This window comes from Nymphalis io, chromosome 6, assembly GCF_905147045.1.
Source record: "Nymphalis io chromosome 6, ilAglIoxx1.1, whole genome shotgun sequence".
Lineage (NCBI taxonomy): Eukaryota > Metazoa > Arthropoda > Insecta > Lepidoptera > Nymphalidae > Nymphalis > Nymphalis io.
In genome coordinates, this window is record NC_065893.1 from 5,193,813 (window position 1) to 5,213,176 (window position 19,364).

At 30.4% G+C, this 19,364-nt stretch overlaps 2 long non-coding RNA genes across 2 annotated transcripts; both read left to right on the top strand.

The window, feature by feature from the left end:
• The first annotated feature begins 2,374 nt into the window (after window positions 1-2,374).
• Window positions 2,375-4,001, top strand: LOC126769075 (uncharacterized). Its single transcript, XR_007669303.1, has 3 exons — window positions 2,375-2,625; window positions 2,838-3,034; window positions 3,340-4,001. It is a non-coding gene; the product is annotated as an uncharacterized LOC126769075 (long non-coding RNA).
• Window positions 4,002-11,416: 7,415 nt separating this feature from the next.
• Window positions 11,417-13,041, top strand: LOC126769076 (uncharacterized). Its single transcript, XR_007669304.1, has 3 exons — window positions 11,417-11,667; window positions 11,878-12,074; window positions 12,380-13,041. It is a non-coding gene; the product is annotated as an uncharacterized LOC126769076 (long non-coding RNA).
• The last annotated feature ends 6,323 nt before the right edge of the window (window positions 13,042-19,364 follow it).

Below are 19,364 nucleotides of genomic sequence, written 5' to 3' on the forward strand. Positions count from 1 at the left end.
CTTTGAATATTTATTTTACTGTAATTATAATCATTCAAAGAAAATTTACGAAGTGATGAGAAGTTATGTCTGTAATTCAGATATCCTGTTACAGAGTTGGTCGCATGTGAAGGAAGAAAAGTAATTATTTAATTGAGTTTATATACCGGTTTTGCGTGAAGTGACTCAGTTGCAAGTCGGTCAGACTGAAACTGAACTGAACGGTTTGAAACGGCCTACAAGGGGCACAAACAATACTCCTTGTCTTTTGAATTAAGGGTTCATTAATACATCAGTTAAAGGTGCCGATCCCGAGCATGTTAGAATTATTCTCCAAAATTTACAAAGATTTGGAGATTTTTCATTGAAAGATATACGTTATGCTGACCCTTTAAAAATGCACATTGCCACTCCAAACTTTATAGATCTAAAGGTGAATGATGAACTCAGGCAATTTTTTAAGGCAAAGATTATTTAGCCTAATCAGAGTAAGTTCTGGCGACCATGTGTAAGGCGTTAATTACGCAGTGTGAGCTGCCTAACCAAACTGCAACATTTAGTTGATTGAGCGGTCTCCGTCGACACGGTACTGTCTGCGACTATATTATACTATTTGTAAAAGTATATTAATTTATTTCAATTGAAAATCTACATTTAATAATAGTTAAGGATTGATTGAAGGTTTGGTAGAATGTATACAGTATTAAGAATGATTACAATTTGTAAGGCCTCTATTTAATTCAATTATTATACCCGATCTCCATATAATGCATATAAAAAAATATAATATATGTAAATAATAAATGTAGTTACGTTCTGCCACTTGGTGGCAGTATTCGCCGCAAATAAATAAATCGAAAACTATGAGTTTATACATAGGTAATCACTATAGTTTGTTTGCATCTTTTTAGTTCTATCATAGAATTTTCGACGGATGACGAGACATAACCTAACTTCTTTTTATGTTATAGGTAGGCGCACGGACAAATGGGCCACCTGATGTTTAGTGAACACCATCGCATGTCCCTTGTGCCTGTATTTGGTCACACATCCTTCAAACCGGAACGCAACAATTGTATTGCGATTTAGCGGTAGAATAACTGATGAGCATGAGTACCTAACCAGACGGGCTTTCACGAAGCGGTACCACCAACTAAGTAATTAATTGTAATCTGTTCTAGCTATCTTATAATGTGAAAAGGCACACCTCTTTCCCAATTTGATAATATAATTTTTATAGTCCTTATCAATACAATTGACCGATTTTCAGGGGTCACTATCTAGTAATCATAAAAGTACTTTAATAAATCGAGTATCTTGTTTCCTGTAAATGGTGGAATCATATTGTTTCTGGCTACAAATCTTAGTATCTTTTGACTTATGCCCATATTCATTCGATTACCTACATTTTATTGGAGGTGGAATGATGGACGCATAGACAGAGAAACAAATAGGCCAAGGGGCAGTGAAACCGCGATTGAGACAGAGATAGTTTGTCAATGTGTGCGTATAATGCTGCCATAGTAACTGCATTCCCTGTTTTGGGAGATAAATAATTTTCAGGATTTAATTAAAATATTTTTTTGTTTTCCCACTACACCCAAAAACCGTTGCATTGTTTGTTTTTGTTTCCGTTATCAATAGTACTTCAGCATCATTATATGGTACTGGATTAGCATTCTCCTCAGACGTTGAAATCTAAAACACTCAATTAATTTATTAATAAAGAATGGTCGACACATATATTTCTATGTTAACCTCTTGACTCGGAATCTAATAATATTATAAATTGATGAAAAATTTTAAATAGGAGAACGAATAAATTAAAATAACATAATTATGTATAACGAAGCACTTTAGGTTATTATTGGACTCCGTATTTATTTGTTTACATTGTCGACGAGTCGAAATTTTTACAAAAATCGGGACATTTTTTTAGCTGACGCTGGCAGCAATTACATGATAAATAATAACAAAAAGTTTTTTGTTATTCAACAGAAAAATCAATACACAATATTAAGGTGTCAATAATCGAATCGATTATGAAAAATGTTACGTTGCCGATTTACTATTTTATCCATGGGGATGTCACTCCTATATAAAATTCAAAACGAAAAAATCTAACGAAACTATCGCCATCTATTATCCGTGGATAAACAAAAAAATTGCTGATTCTTCATAGATGTGACTAGATGGCTCTTCTATCGCTTTATATACAAAAAATTTATTTATTAAAGTTTAATATTATATGTTATTCATATATATTTTTACCATATTAGAATATTTTTCAAAAGTTTTTGTAATTTTAAATATTTTATTGTTGCTAAATAACATTTTAAGCGGCAACACTATCTGCTTCTAACGAAAACTATTTGGCAATTCAAAATATTTCATACCGTGCTTATTAACGAGAATCAAATCCTGTCTTGTATAGAAGCAGTGGAAAGCTTTGTGGTTTCTATTAAAATATCGAGTTATCGACTGTTTATGGACTCTACGACTTGCTTCCACGATTATAAACTTGCTACGTTAATTGGTTTTTGTCCCGTTTCTACGACGTACCTGGCTTTGATTTGGACTTCGATTTTAAGCGTAAAGGAAAAAATAACCAAAAAATCTGAATTGAAATGTTATTTTGGGTGCATGGTAAGATTATATATATATATATATATATAAATACATACTTTTTATATTGCAAAGGCCATAATATAATATTTTAGTAAGTTCTTGAATATTTCTAATATTGGTACTTGTTCATAAATTTAAAAGTAGAGAAACTCTTTCTAACCAACGATTACTTATTGGTTCTACTGAATTATTATCTAAGTATATATTCCATTAACTTGTTTATATTTCAGGACCATTGTACAGATTTCCAAAGTGGGTTTATCCTCATCAGGAAAGAATCTATCATGTATCTATCTGGAAAGTATTATTAAAACGAGCGATGAATATATTTACAATAACATCCGATTTTGCTACAGATACTTTGAAAATTATTAACAATTACCAAGTCACCTGTTAATAAGAAATGCAGTTCCCACATTAAATATATGTAAGTTATAAATCTTAATACTTTAAGGAAGTAAGTAATTCATGTATAAATTATTCTCGTATTACCATTTATGCATAAAAACAGCTTCAGCCTGATATAAATCCATGTAAGCTAGAGTAAGATGTTCTTGATGAAATTAGTGTTAACTACGTGTGAAACACAATACCGAGCCTTTTTTTTCTAAGATATTAAATTTTTATCTTTGTACAAATAGTGTTCATATGAAAAAATAAATATACCAGATTTGTTGCCCCAAATGAGTGTTGCTTGTAAGGATCTAAGTAACATAATGTTATTATTTACAGCATCGCCTGATCATCTGCTAGAACAAGCAATGTCACTTCGATCAGCACCCACCTCTACTATACATGGCTATTCTTCTCCAGCATCAGTACTTTTTCCTACAGAAATACCTAGTGTTACGAGTTTTATTCAACACAATGGTTTCTTAAAATAATTGAAATATTTTTTGCTATATTTTTACTTTCAAGAACTGGAGGCACCTAACGAGTCTAGCCAAGAAAGTAATTGTTTAATTCATAATGAAACAAAAAATATGTGGCAGACTGGGTATTGAAAATGTCTAGGGCTTAGGTCTTTAAAAACTGTCCTGTATATATCAAAAGCTTTATAGGAGATGAAAGATGTGATTTGTCATATATATATATATGAGCATGATTATTCAAAAAGATCACTGACACATCCATCTGCAAAATTCGTAGACTTTATGAAAGCTTTGTTTAATATATGTAAATGTAAAGTGCATACAGGAATCTCCGGTGTCTCTGCAATTGTTTGATAATATTTTATTGAATATTGATATATATTCCAATTTTAATTTATCATGTGAAGTGCACTCTTCTTTAGAAAATTTTATTGTCTCATGTATAACTAACTTGATGTGGAGATGTGAACAAAATATTGAAAGGCAAAATCAGTCGATACAATGAAATGGATAAAATTAAGATGCAAGCCTATAAATATTACAAAATATAAAAAATAATATATGCTTTGTGTTTTATTTAAAAATTTCTTAAACTTAACATAATGTAACTTAAAACATTGGAAGTTGTAACACATATCACACAATGTACTATTACTACATGAAGCTTGTAAAATTACAGCCCATTTTAGTAGGCTTCTTGGTATGTATTTGGTGGTAGATAGTAGAATAATAATAATTATTTTAATGGGAGAGAGAATTAGTATAAGTATAATCTTTATTGAATGCAATACAAACATATTACAATATTATTGCACAGAAATTAATAACAGCATGAAATTAATTATATCATATTATGCACATACATGCAAACATATATAAATATACATAAACCAGACTAAACACATTATAGTAAATGATATAAATATATACAAACTGAAGTGGCTGAACACATGTCGCACAACCGTTGGAGTAGACGTGTTCTTGAGTGGAGCCACGCCTTGACAAATGTAGCGTAGGACGCCCTCCGGTTAACATTAACAGGCTGTTACTGTATGTATCAGTAACAGCCTGTTAATGTCTTACTGCTGGGCTAAAGCCTCCTCTCCCTTTTGAGGAGAAGATTTGGAGCTTATTGCGGCTAGGTGGACGACGAAGGGTTGATGATGATATACAAATAAACTTAACAAAGGCTAACACACAAATAAAAACCTTAATATATATATATATATATATATATTGTTTTGCCAATACACTGATCTTTATTTTTTTCATATTTTGTTTTATATCAGTAACAGCCTGTTAATGTCTTACTGCTGGGCTAAAGCCTCTTCTCCCTTTTGAGGAGAAGATTTGGAGCTTATTGCGGCTAGGTGGAGTGACGATATAAGCAAAGTGGACGACGAAGGGTTGATGATGATATACAAATAAACTTAACCAAAGGCTAACACACAAATAAAAACCTTAATATATATATATATTGTTTTGCCAATACACTGATCTTTATTTTTTCATATTTTGTTTTGTAAATCATTTGTAATTTTACCAAACAAAATTAACAGTAAAAAGTATTAAATAATATTGCGTTTAGAATTATAACACAGCGAAAACAAAATTAGTGAAAAGCTCCATCTAGTGTTGGTTAGCGTAGATTTTTTTTTATTTGTCGAGCTGTAGTAGCGCCGTCTGGTGGGCGTGGGTGGCTTTCTTACGTAGACAGAGAAACTAATAGACGCAATGACGATTAGACAGAGAAACAAATAAACCAAGGGGTCGTGATACCTCGATTGAGACAGAGATAGTTTGTCAGTATGTCGTATAATGTTGCCATAGTAACTGTATTCCCTGCTTTGGGAAATAAATAATTTTCAAAATTTAATTAAAGCAAAATAAGGTTGTTTACTTTTACTTTTTAATATTTATTATACATTTTTTGAATTAAAATATTTTTTTTTGTTTTCCAACTACACCCAAAAACCGTTGCATTTTTATTGTATATGAAGCGATAGAAGAGCCATCTAGTCACATCTATGAACAATCAACAATTTTTTTGTTTATCCACGGATAATAGATGGCGATAGTTTCGTTTGATTTCTTCATTTTGAATTTTATATAGGAGTGGATATAATAATGAGTCAGCAAACGTAACATTTTCATTATCGATTCGATTACTGACACCTTAATATTGTGTATTGATTTTTCTGTTTAATAACAAAAAACTTTCTTTTGTTGGCGGTTGGTTGAAATGCAATGAATTTGTGTTGGGGTGTGATTTAGTAAATAGTTAAAAAAAATATGGGCAAAATAACAGCAGAGCATGACCACACAGTTCTGACATCCACCCGTAGACAGAGAAATAATTAGACGCATTGATGATTTCCTTCTCACTTACTCAAGAAAGTGAACGAAAATTACGTTACAAATGGCTTAGACAGAGACAGAATTATCAAATCTTTTGTCCCTTATCGCGTAACCAGTTTTGGTGTTTGTTTCGCTACTCAAGTAGCCATATAAAGATGCTGAAGTACTATTGATAAAGGAAACAAAAACGAACAATGCAACGGCTTTTGGATGTAGTTGGATAACAAAAAAGATTTTAATTAAAAAAAAAAAAAAAAATATTAAAATGTAAAATTTAATAAGCTATATAAGGGAATCAGTTATACTATGGCAGCATTATACGCACGCACAAATTGACAAACTATCTCTGTCTCAATCGCGGTTTCACGCCCCCTTGGTCTGTTTGTTTCTCTGTCTACGATATTAGTATATAGTATAGGTGCTATTAATGAAAGGCAATTAAAATTTTTGATATATGTATAATATTTAAAAAAATTAAGGTAATCAATCATAAATGTAATTTATTTATATTTATCTGTACACATTGGATAAATAACATGAATAATTAATTTTGAGGAGAAACATTATCATTGTATGAAACAAATATATTTACAGTCTAAATATTCTAAGTAAAATTTTCAAAGTATAATGAGCTACTTTGAATAGCTGTAATGAGATATTAAAAATGAAAAGAAATGGATAAAACTTAAGAAATTGTTTACACTGAAAAAAATAAATTTGTGATCATTTATATTTTTTTTTATCATTGTTAACGAAAGTATATTCAATTAGTTCGTTAGAGTACAAAACTATGACATATTAATGGTGTCATTGTATATTTTTAAAATCAATATATCCGGATAAGCTTTTATATTACAATACAAACATAACATAAAGCAACAAGCTTTTACATCCATTTTTCAAAGCAAACATTACATTTTTCAATCTATTCATTGTAATTTATATTATACAACGGAAGCATAACTTTATATAAGCAATTTTGCTGAACATATTAGTATATTTCAAACAGCAGTTATATTCATGCAAATACTCGAATTTGGTATGAAGTCATTACGGAAAGTACGGAAGTAATCGGAAACGTTGTGATTGCGAGTGTTTTTAAATTACCAATGGTTTTAGAAATTTGATAGAATTGAAAAATATCATTGTAATATATATTTTAAAACTCCACACTTCTGATAATTTAAAATTATCGATTGCCTTGATGTACATATTTGGGTATTCAATTTGCTAATAAACTCTAGCACGACAGGAAAAACAAACCCTTTTTTACATTTTCCAGTCAAAATACAATGGTATTAGTACACAGTTTGGTGTTTTAGCATACCTATCTAATCAACAATAAATTCATTTATTATTATTAATAATAATAGTTTACTAACTAGATCATGCTTCCTCTTATCGACATTTTGGCGATTGTCTGCGAACAACTTTTGAAATCACATTCAAATTTTTATTCAAAAACAATTTTATATGTACATGTTAAAACTTAAATTTATTTAATTATAGAACCTAATTCTAACCTCTTTTCATCCGTGAAACAATCAGTCTTCTCATTGCAAAAATTATCAATCTCTTAATATTTACATTTTCAAAAGTTGCAATTTATATGCAATATAGTGGACACAGACCGAGAAAACTAGCCAGTAAATATTTTCGTATAATTCCTTGAAAATTTTGGGTTCTTTTAATATCGCCTTGTTCATGCTCATCTTAGTTTTCAAGAAATTTATTAAAGTGCTAAGTGAAATTCTAGTTACTAGTTAATAATGGACGGGACAAAGTGTGTTTCCATTTATTTCACATTGAGCGAAAAATGTTATGTTAGCCTACTTGTTCAAAATAAAATATAAACAAAAACAATATCTTTTTGAAAATATCAGAATTACAAACAATATTTGCTTGAAGAATATTTTGCAAAATATAAATATTTTTTATGAAAGTTTTTGCTACAAATGTACATTATATATAAGTATCAGTGTGATGTCTTTCGTGATAAGTTATATCTGATGAGTCTTCGCATACCATTCTGATTGTTCGGTCTCAGGAGGGTATGGCACTAAAATTAAAAAATCTGTAACGTCATTTAGACGCAAAAGTAAATAAATATAACGATAATTCTCGTCCCATAAAAATAATTCTTTACATGATAAAATATTAAAAATTAAAGACTAATTTAAAGACTTTTGTATAAAAACATAACACAAATCTATTTAAAGTATAACCGACAGCGCAAATATTAGAATCTTATTATAAATTCAATAATTTATATCATATTATCCTTTAAAAACCGTACATTACTTTTTTAAACCACACTCATTACATGACATTATTTTTATTATAATAGTTCATTCCGAATCGGTGATCATTTGTTTAATAACATTTTCAGTGCAGCCACTGATAAAATGATTATTAAATTTTCAATTGTTCAAAGTTTTTCTCAATAACATATACTTCAAATTTAATAGTAAAGCGACTTAGTAAATCACTTTATAGGGATGATTTTTGATGGAGTTTTTCTGTTCATCCTAGAAAGTGAATAATATATAAATGTAAGTTAATATTTCTTTGAATATTTATTTTACTGTAATTATAATCATTCAAAGAAAATTTACGAAGTGATGAGAAGTTATGTCTGTAATTCAGATATCCTGTTACAGAGTTGGTCGCATGTGAAGGAAGAAAAGTAATTATTTAATTGAGTTTATATACCGGTTTTGCGTGAAGTGACTCAGTTGCAAGTCGGTCAGACTGAAACTGAACTGAACGGTTTGAAACGGCCTACAAGGGGCACAAACAATACTCCTTGTCTTTTGAATTAAGGGTTCATTAATACATCAGTTAAAGGTGCCGATCCCGAGCATGTTAGAATTATTCTCCAAAATTTACAAAGATTTGGAGATTTTTCATTGAAAGATATACGTTATGCTGACCCTTTAAAAATGCACATTGCCACTCCAAACTTTATAGATCTAAAGGTGAATGATGAACTCAGGCAATTTTTTAAGGCAAAGATTATTTAGCCTAATCAGAGTAAGTTCTGGCGACCATGTGTAAGGCGTTAATTACGCAGTGTGAGCTGCCTAACCAAACTGCAACATTTAGTTGATTGAGCGGTCTCCGTCGACACGGTACTGTCTGCGACTATATTATACTATTTGTAAAAGTATATTAATTTATTTCAATTGAAAATCTACATTTAATAATAGTTAAGGATTGATTGAAGGTTTGGTAGAATGTATACAGTATTAAGAATGATTACAATTTGTAAGGCCTCTATTTAATTCAATTATTATACCCGATCTCCATATAATGCATATAAAAAAATATAATATATGTAAATAATAAATGTAGTTACGTTCTGCCACTTGGTGGCAGTATTCGCCGCAAATAAATAAATCGAAAACTATGAGTTTATACATAGGTAATCACTATAGTTTGTTTGCATCTTTTTAGTTCTATCATAGAATTTTCGACGGATGACGAGACATAACCTAACTTCTTTTTATGTTATAGGTAGGCGCACGGACAAATGGGCCACCTGATGTTTAGTGAACACCATCGCATGTCCCTTGTGCCTGTATTTGGTCACACATCCTTCAAACCGGAACGCAACAATTGTATTGCGATTTAGCGGTAGAATAACTGATGAGCATGAGTACCTAACCAGACGGGCTTTCACGAAGCGGTACCACCAACTAAGTAATTAATTGTAATCTGTTCTAGCTATCTTATAATGTGAAAAGGCACACCTCTTTCCCAATTTGATAATATAATTTTTATAGTCCTTATCAATACAATTGACCGATTTTCAGGGGTCACTATCTAGTAATCATAAAAGTACTTTAATAAATCGAGTATCTTGTTTCCTGTAAATGGTGGAATCATATTGTTTCTGGCTACAAATCTTAGTATCTTTTGACTTATTCGTTCGATTACGTACATTCTATTGGAGGTGGAATGGTGGACGCGTAGACAGAGAAACAAATAGGCCAAGGGGCAGTGAAACCGCGATTGAGACAGAGATAGTTTGTCAATGTGTGCGTATAATGCTGCCATAGTAACTGCATTCCCTGTTTTGGGAGATAAATAATTTTCAGGATTTAATTAAAATATTTTTTTGTTTTCCCACTACACCCAAAAACCGTTGCATTGTTTGTTTTTGTTTCCGTTATCAATAGTACTTCAGCATCATTATATGGTACTGGATTAGCATTCTCCTCAGACGTTGAAATCTAAAACACTCAATTAATTTATTAATAAAGAATGGTCGACACATATATTTCTATGTTAACCTCTTGACTCGGAATCTAATAATATTATAAATTGATGAAAAATTTTAAATAGGAGAACGAATAAATTAAAATAACATAATTATGTATAACGAAGCACTTTAGGTTATTATTGGACTCCGTATTTATTTGTTTACATTGTCGACGAGTCGAAATTTTTACAAAAATCGGGACATTTTTTTAGCTGACGCTGGCAGCAATTACATGATAAATAATTATAGGTTATGAATGATAAAAACTGGAAAATTCTATTATCTTCAGGATTTTAATGCAGTATAAGGTTCTATCATGCTATGGATTAAATAAACATCACTGAGAAACTATATTAAGGACCCAACCGTCGTACTTACGCGTGAAAACACACGCCGGCAATTTTCTTCTTGCTATCGCTTTAACATGAAATAATACGACAATGCACCATTGTATAATCTTCGATATGATATAAGGATTGTTTCTCGGTCTTTTCCCTGGATTAGAATCATTTTCTAACATAAAAATAAGCAAAAATTGAACAAAAAAAAATACAATGGACGCACCAACTGTCAAGTTTGTTTCGCTACTTGAGTAGTGAAACGAACACCAAAACGGGTTACGCGATAAGGGACAAAAGATTTGATAATTCTCTCTCTGTCTAAGCCATTTGTAACGTAATTTTCGTTCACTTTTTTGAGTAAGTGAGAAATCGTCATTTCGTCTATTAGTTTCTCTGTCTACGGGTGGAAGTCAGAACTGTGTGGTCATGCTCTGCTGCTATTTTGCTTATAAGTTTTTTAACTATCTACTAAATCACACTTCAACACAAATTCATTGCATTTCAACAAATTAACAACGAAATTCAATTCATAGAGACCGCCAACAAAATAAACAAAAAGTTTTTTGTTATTCAACAGAAAAATCAATACACAATATTAAGGTGTCAATAATCGAATCGATTATGAAAAATGTTACGTTGCCGATTTACTATTTTATCCATGGGGATGTCACTCCTATATAAAATTCAAAACGAAAAAATCTAACGAAACTATCGCCATCTATTATCCGTGGATAAACAAAAAAATTGCTGATTCTTCATAGATGTGACTAGATGGCTCTTCTATCGCTTTATATACAAAAAATTTATTTATTAAAGTTTAATATTATATGTTATTCATATATATTTTTACCATATTAGAATATTTTTCAAAAGTTTTTGTAATTTTAAATATTTTATTGTTGCTAAATAACATTTTAAGCGGCAACACTATCTGCTTCTAACGAAAACTATTTGGCAATTCAAAATATTTCATACCGTGCTTATTAACGAGAATCAAATCCTGTCTTGTATAGAAGCAGTGGAAAGCTTTGTGGTTTCTATTAAAATATCGAGTTATCGACTGTTTATGGACTCTACGACTTGCTTCCACGATTATAAACTTGCTACGTTAATTGGTTTTTGTCCCGTTTCTACGACGTACCTGGCTTTGATTTGGACTTCGATTTTAAGCGTAAAGGAAAAAATAACCAAAAAATCTGAATTGAAATGTTATTTTGGGTGCATGGTAAGATTATATATATATATATATATAAATACATACTTTTTATATTGCAAAGGCCATAATATAATATTTTAGTAAGTTCTTGAATATTTCTAATATTGGTACTTGTTCATAAATTTAAAAGTAGAGAAACTCTTTCTAACCAACGATTACTTATTGGTTCTACTGAATTATTATCTAAGTATATATTCCATTAACTTGTTTATATTTCAGGACCATTGTACAGATTTCCAAAGTGGGTTTATCCTCATCAGGAAAGAATCTATCATGTATCTATCTGGAAAGTATTATTAAAACGAGCGATGAATATATTTACAATAACATCCGATTTTGCTACAGATACTTTGAAAATTATTAACAATTACCAAGTCACCTGTTAATAAGAAATGCAGTTCCCACATTAAATATATGTAAGTTATAAATCTTAATACTTTAAGGAAGTAAGTAATTCATGTATAAATTATTCTCGTATTACCATTTATGCATAAAAACAGCTTCAGCCTGATATAAATCCATGTAAGCTAGAGTAAGATGTTCTTGATGAAATTAGTGTTAACTACGTGTGAAACACAATACCGAGCCTTTTTTTTCTAAGATATTAAATTTTTATCTTTGTACAAATAGTGTTCATATGAAAAAATAAATATACCAGATTTGTTGCCCCAAATGAGTGTTGCTTGTAAGGATCTAAGTAACATAATGTTATTATTTACAGCATCGCCTGATCATCTGCTAGAACAAGCAATGTCACTTCGATCAGCACCCACCTCTACTATACATGGCTATTCTTCTCCAGCATCAGTACTTTTTCCTACAGAAATACCTAGTGTTACGAGTTTTATTCAACACAATGGTTTCTTAAAATAATTGAAATATTTTTTGCTATATTTTTACTTTCAAGAACTGGAGGCACCTAACGAGTCTAGCCAAGAAAGTAATTGTTTAATTCATAATGAAACAAAAAATATGTGGCAGACTGGGTATTGAAAATGTCTAGGGCTTAGGTCTTTAAAAACTGTCCTGTATATATCAAAAGCTTTATAGGAGATGAAAGATGTGATTTGTCATATATATATATATGAGCATGATTATTCAAAAAGATCACTGACACATCCATCTGCAAAATTCGTAGACTTTATGAAAGCTTTGTTTAATATATGTAAATGTAAAGTGCATACAGGAATCTCCGGTGTCTCTGCAATTGTTTGATAATATTTTATTGAATATTGATATATATTCCAATTTTAATTTATCATGTGAAGTGCACTCTTCTTTAGAAAATTTTATTGTCTCATGTATAACTAACTTGATGTGGAGATGTGAACAAAATATTGAAAGGCAAAATCAGTCGATACAATGAAATGGATAAAATTAAGATGCAAGCCTATAAATATTACAAAATATAAAAAATAATATATGCTTTGTGTTTTATTTAAAAATTTCTTAAACTTAACATAATGTAACTTAAAACATTGGAAGTTGTAACACATATCACACAATGTACTATTACTACATGAAGCTTGTAAAATTACAGCCCATTTTAGTAGGCTTCTTGGTATGTATTTGGTGGTAGATAGTAGAATAATAATAATTATTTTAATGGAGAGAGAATTAGTATAAGTATAATCTTTATTGAATGCAATACAAACATATTACAATATTATTGCACAGAAATTAATAACAGCATGAAATTAATTATATCATATTATGCACATACATGCAAACATATATAAATATACATAAACCAGACTAAACACATTATAGTAAATGATATAAATATATACAAACTGAAGTGGCTGAACACATGTCGCACAACCGTTGGAGTAGACGTGTTCTTGAGTGGAGCCACGCCTTGACAAATGTAGCGTAGGACGCCCTCCGGTTAACATTAACAGGCTGTTACTGTATGTATCAGTAACAGCCTGTTAATGTCTTACTGCTGGGCTAAAGCCTCCTCTCCCTTTTGAGGAGAAGATTTGGAGCTTATTGCGGCTAGGTGGACGACGAAGGGTTGATGATGATATACAAACAAACTTAACAAAGGCTAACACACAAATAAAAACCTATATATATATATATATATATATATATATTGTTTTGCCAATACACTGATCTTTATTTTTTTCATATTTTGTTTTATATCAGTAACAGCCTGTTAATGTCTTACTGCTGGGCTAAAGCCTTCTCCCCTTTTGAGGAGAAGATTTGGAGCTTATTGCGGCTAGGTGGAGTGACGATATAAGCAAAGTGGACGACGAAGGGTTGATGATGATATACAAATAAACTTAACCAAAGGCTAACACACAAATAAAAACCTTAATATATATATATATTGTTTTGCCAATACACTGATCTTTATTTTTTCATATTTTGTTTTGTAAATCATTTGTAATTTTACCAAACAAAATTAACAGTAAAAAGTATTAAATAATATTGCGTTTAGATTATAACACAGCGAAAACAAAATTAGTGAAAAGCTCCATGTAGTGTTGGTTAGCGTAGATTTTTTTTTATTTGTCGAGCTGTAGTAGCGCCGTCTGGTGGGCGTGGGTGGCTTTCTTACGTAGACAGAGAAACTAATAGACGCAATGACGATTAGACAGAGAAACAAATAAACCAAGGGGTCGTGATACCTCGATTGAGACAGAGATAGTTTGTCAGTATGTCGTATAATGTTGCCATAGTAACTGTATTCCCTGCTTTGGGAAATAAATAATTTTCAAATTTAATTAAAGCAAAATAAGGTTGTTTACTTTTACTTTTTAATATTTATTATACATTTTTGAATTAAAATATTTTTTTTTGTTTTCCAACTACACCCAAAAACCGTTGCATTTTTATTGTATATGAAGCGATAGAAGAGCATCTAGTCACATCTATGAACAATCAACAATTTTTTTGTTTATCCACGGATAATAGATGGCGATAGTTTCGTTTGATTTCTTCATTTTGAATTTTATATAGGAGTGGATATAATAATGAGTCAGCAAACGTAACATTTTCATAATCGATTCGATTACTGACACCTTAATATTGTGTATTGATTTTTCTGTTTAATAACAAAAAACTTTCTTTTGTTGGCGGTTGGTTGAAATGCAATGAATTTGTGTTGGGGTGTGATTTAGTAATAGTTAAAAAAAATATGGCAAAATAACAGCAGAGCATGACCACACAGTTCTGACATCCACCCGTAGACAGAGAAATAATTAGACGCATTGATGATTTCCTTCTCACTTACTCAAGAAAGTGAACGAAAATTACGTTACAAATGGCTTAGACAGAGACAGAATTATCAAATCTTTTGTCCCTTATCGCGTAACCAGTTTTGGTGTTTGTTTCGCTACTCAAGTAGCCATATAAAGATGCTGAAGTACTATTGATAAAGGAAACAAAACGAACAATGCAACGGCTTTTGGATGTAGTTGGATAACAAAAAAGATTTTAATTAAAAAAAAAAAAAAAAATATTAAAATGTAAAATTTAATAAGCTATATAAGGGAATCAGTTATACTATGGCAGCATTATACGCACGCACAAATTGACAAACTATCTCTGTCTCAATCGCGGTTTCACGCCCCCTTGGTCTGTTTGTTTCTCTGTCTACGATATTAGTATATAGTATAGGTGCTATTAATGAAAGGCAATTAAAATTTTTGATATATGTATAATATTTAAAAAAATTAAGGTAATCAATCATAAATGTAATTTATTTATATTTATCTGTACACATTGGATAAATAACATGAATAATTAATTTTGAGGAGAAACATTATCATTGTATGAAACAAATATATTTACAGTCTAAATATTCTAAGTAAAATTTTCAAAGTATAATGAGCTACTTTGAATAGCTGTAATGAGATATTAAAAATGAAAAGAAATGGATAAAACTTAAGAAATTGTTTACACTGAAAAAAATAAATTTGTGATCATTTATATTTTTTTTTATCATTGTTAACGAAAGTATATTCAATTAGTTCGTTAGAGTACAAAACTATGACATATTAATGGTGTCATTGTATATTTTTAAAATCAATATATCCGGATAAGCTTTTATATTACAATACAAACATAACATAAAGCAACAAGCTTTTACATCCATTTTTCAAAGCAAACATTACATTTTTCAATCTATTCATTGTAATTTATATATACAACGGAAGCATAACTTTATATAAGCATTTTGCTGAACATATTAGTATATTTCAAACAGCAGTTATATTCATGCAAATACTCGAATTTGGTATGAAGTCATTACGGAAAGTACGGAAGTAATCGGAAACGTTGTGATTGCGAGTGTTTTTAAATTACCAATGGTTTTAGAAATTTGATAGAATTGAAAAATATCATTGTAATATATATTTTAAAACTCCACACTTCTGATAATTTAAAATTATCGATTGCCTTGATGTACATATTTGGGTATTCAATTTGCTAATAAACTCTAGCACGACAGGAAAACAAACCCTTTTTTACATTTTCCAGTCAAAATACAATGGTATTAGTACACAGTTTGTGTTTTAGCATACCTATCTAATCAACAATAAATTCATTTATTATTATTAATAATAATAGTTTACTAACTAGATCATGCTTCCTCTTATCGACATTTTGGCGATTGTCTGCGAACAACTTTTGAAATCACATTCAAATTTTTATTCAAAAACAATTTTATATGTACATGTTAAAACTTAAATTTATTTAATTATAGAACCTAATTCTAACCTCTTTTCATCCGTGAAACAATCAGTCTTCTCATTGCAAAAAATTATCAATCTCTTAATATTTACATTTTCAAAGTTGCAATTTATATGCAATATAGTGGACACAGACCGAGAAAACTAGCCAGTAAATATTTTCGTATAATTCCTTGAAAATTTTGGGTTCTTTTAATATCGCCTTGTTCATGCTCATCTTAGTTTTCAAGAAATTTATTAAAGTGCTAAGTGAAATTCTAGTTACTAGTTAATAATGGACGGGACAAAGTGTGTTTCCATTTATTTCACATTGAGCGAAAAATGTTATGTTAGCCTACTTGTTCAAAATAAAATATAAACTAAAACAATATCTTTTTGAAAATATCAGAATTACAAACAATATTTGCTTGAAGAATATTTTGCAAAATATAAATATTTTTTATGAAAGTTTTTGCTACAAATGTACATTATATATAAGTATCAGTGTGATGTCTTTCGTGATAAGTTATATCTGATGAGTCTTCGCATACCATTCTGATTGTTCGGTCTCAGGAGGGTATGGCACTAAAATTAAAAAATCTGTAACGTCATTTAGACGCAAAAGTAAATAAATATAACGATAATTCTCGTCCCATAAAAATAATTCTTTACATGATAAAATATTAAAAATTAAAGACTAATTTAAAGACTTTTGTATAAAAACATAACACAAATCTATTTAAAGTATAACCGACAGCGCAAATATTAGAATCTTATTATAAATTCAATAATTTATATCATATTATCCTTTAAAAACCGTACATTACTTTTTTAAACCACACTCATTACATGACATTATTTTTATTATAATAGTTCATTCCGAATCGGTGATCATTTGTTTAATAACATTTTCAGTGCAGCCACTGATAAAATGATTATTAAATTTTCAATTGTTCAAAGTTTTTCTCAATAACATATACTTCAAATTTAATAGTAAAGCGACTTAGTAAATCACTTTATAGGGATGATTTTTGATGGAGTTTTTCTGTTCATCCTAGAAAGTGAATAATATATAAATGTAAGTTAATATTTCTTTGAATATTTATTTTACTGTAATTATAATCATTCAAAGAAAATTTACGAAGTGATGAGAAGTTATGTCTGTAATTCAGATATCCTGTTACAGAGTTGGTCGCATGTGAAGGAAGAAAAGTAATTATTTAATTGAGTTATATACCGGTTTTGCGTGAAGTGACTCAGTTGCAAGTCGGTCAGACTGAAACTGAACTGAACGGTTTGAAACGGCCTACAAGGGGCACAAACAATACTCCTTGTCTTTTGAATTAAGGGTTCATTAATACATCAGTTAAAGGTGCCGATCCCGAGCATGTTAGAATTATTCTCCAAAATTTACAAAGATTTGGGAGATTTTTCATTGAAAGATATACGTTATGCTGACCCTTTAAAAATGCACATTGCCACTCCAAACTTTATAGATCTAAAGGTGAATGATGAACTCAGGCAATTTTTTAAGGCAAAGATTATTTAGCCTAATCAGAGTAAGTTCTGGCGACCATGTGTAAGGCGTTAATTACGCAGTGTGAGCTGCCTAACCAAACTGCAACATTTAGTTGATTGAGCGGTCTCCGTCGACACGGTACTGTCTGCGACTATATTATACTATTTGTAAAAGTATATTAATTTATTTCAATTGAAAATCTACATTTAATAATAGTTAAGGATTGATTGAAGGTTTGGTAGAATGTATACAGTATTAAGAATGATTACAATTTGTAAGGCCTCTATTTAATTCAATTATTATACCCGATCTCCATATAATGCATATAAAAAAATATAATATATGTAAATAATAAATGTAGTTACGTTCTGCCACTTGGTGGCAGTATTCGCCGCAAATAAATAAATCGAAAACTATGAGTTTATACATAGGTAATCACTATAGTTTGTTTGCATCTTTTTAGTTCTATCATAGAATTTTCGACGGATGACGAGACATAACCTAACTTCTTTTTATGTTATAGGTAGGCGCACGGACAAATGGGCCACCTGATGTTTAGTGAACACCATCGCATGTCCCTTGTGCCTGTATTTGGTCACACATCCTTCAAACCGGAACGCAACAATTGTATTGCGATTTAGCGGTAGAATAACTGATGAGCATGAGTACCTAACCAGACGGGCTTTCACGAAGCGGTACCACCAACTAAGTAATTAATTGTAATCTGTTCTAGCTATCTTATAATGTGAAAAGGCACACCTCTTTCCCAATTTGATAATATAATTTTTATAGTCCTTATCAATACAATTGACCGATTTTCAGGGGTCACTATCTAGTAATCATAAAAGTACTTTAATAAATCGAGTATCTTGTTTCCTGTAAATGGTGGAATCATATTGTTTCTGGCTACAAATCTTAGTATCTTTTGACTTATTCGTTCGATTACGTACATTCTATTGGAGGTGGAATGGTGGACGCGTAGACAGAGAAACAAATAGGCCAAGGGGCAGTGAAACCGCGATTGAGACAGAGATAGTTTGTCAATGTGTGCGTATAATGCTGCCATAGTAACTGCATTCCCTGTTTTGGGAGATAAATAATTTTCAGGATTTAATTAAAATATTTTTTTGTTTTCCCACTACACCCAAAAACCGTTGCATTGTTTGTTTTTGTTTCCGTTATCAATAGTACTTCAGCATCATTATATGGTACTGGATTAGCATTCTCCTCAGACGTTGAAATCTAAAACACTCAATTAATTTATTAATAAAGAATGGTCGACACATATATTTCTATGTTAACCTCTTGACTCGGAATCTAATAATATTATAAATTGATGAAAAATTTTAAATAGGAGAACGAATAAATTAAAATAACATAATTATGTATAACGAAGCACTTTAGGTTATTATTGGACTCCGTATTTATTTGTTTACATTGTCGACGAGTCGAAATTTTTACAAAAATCGGGACATTTTTTTAGCTGACGCTGGCAGCAATTAACG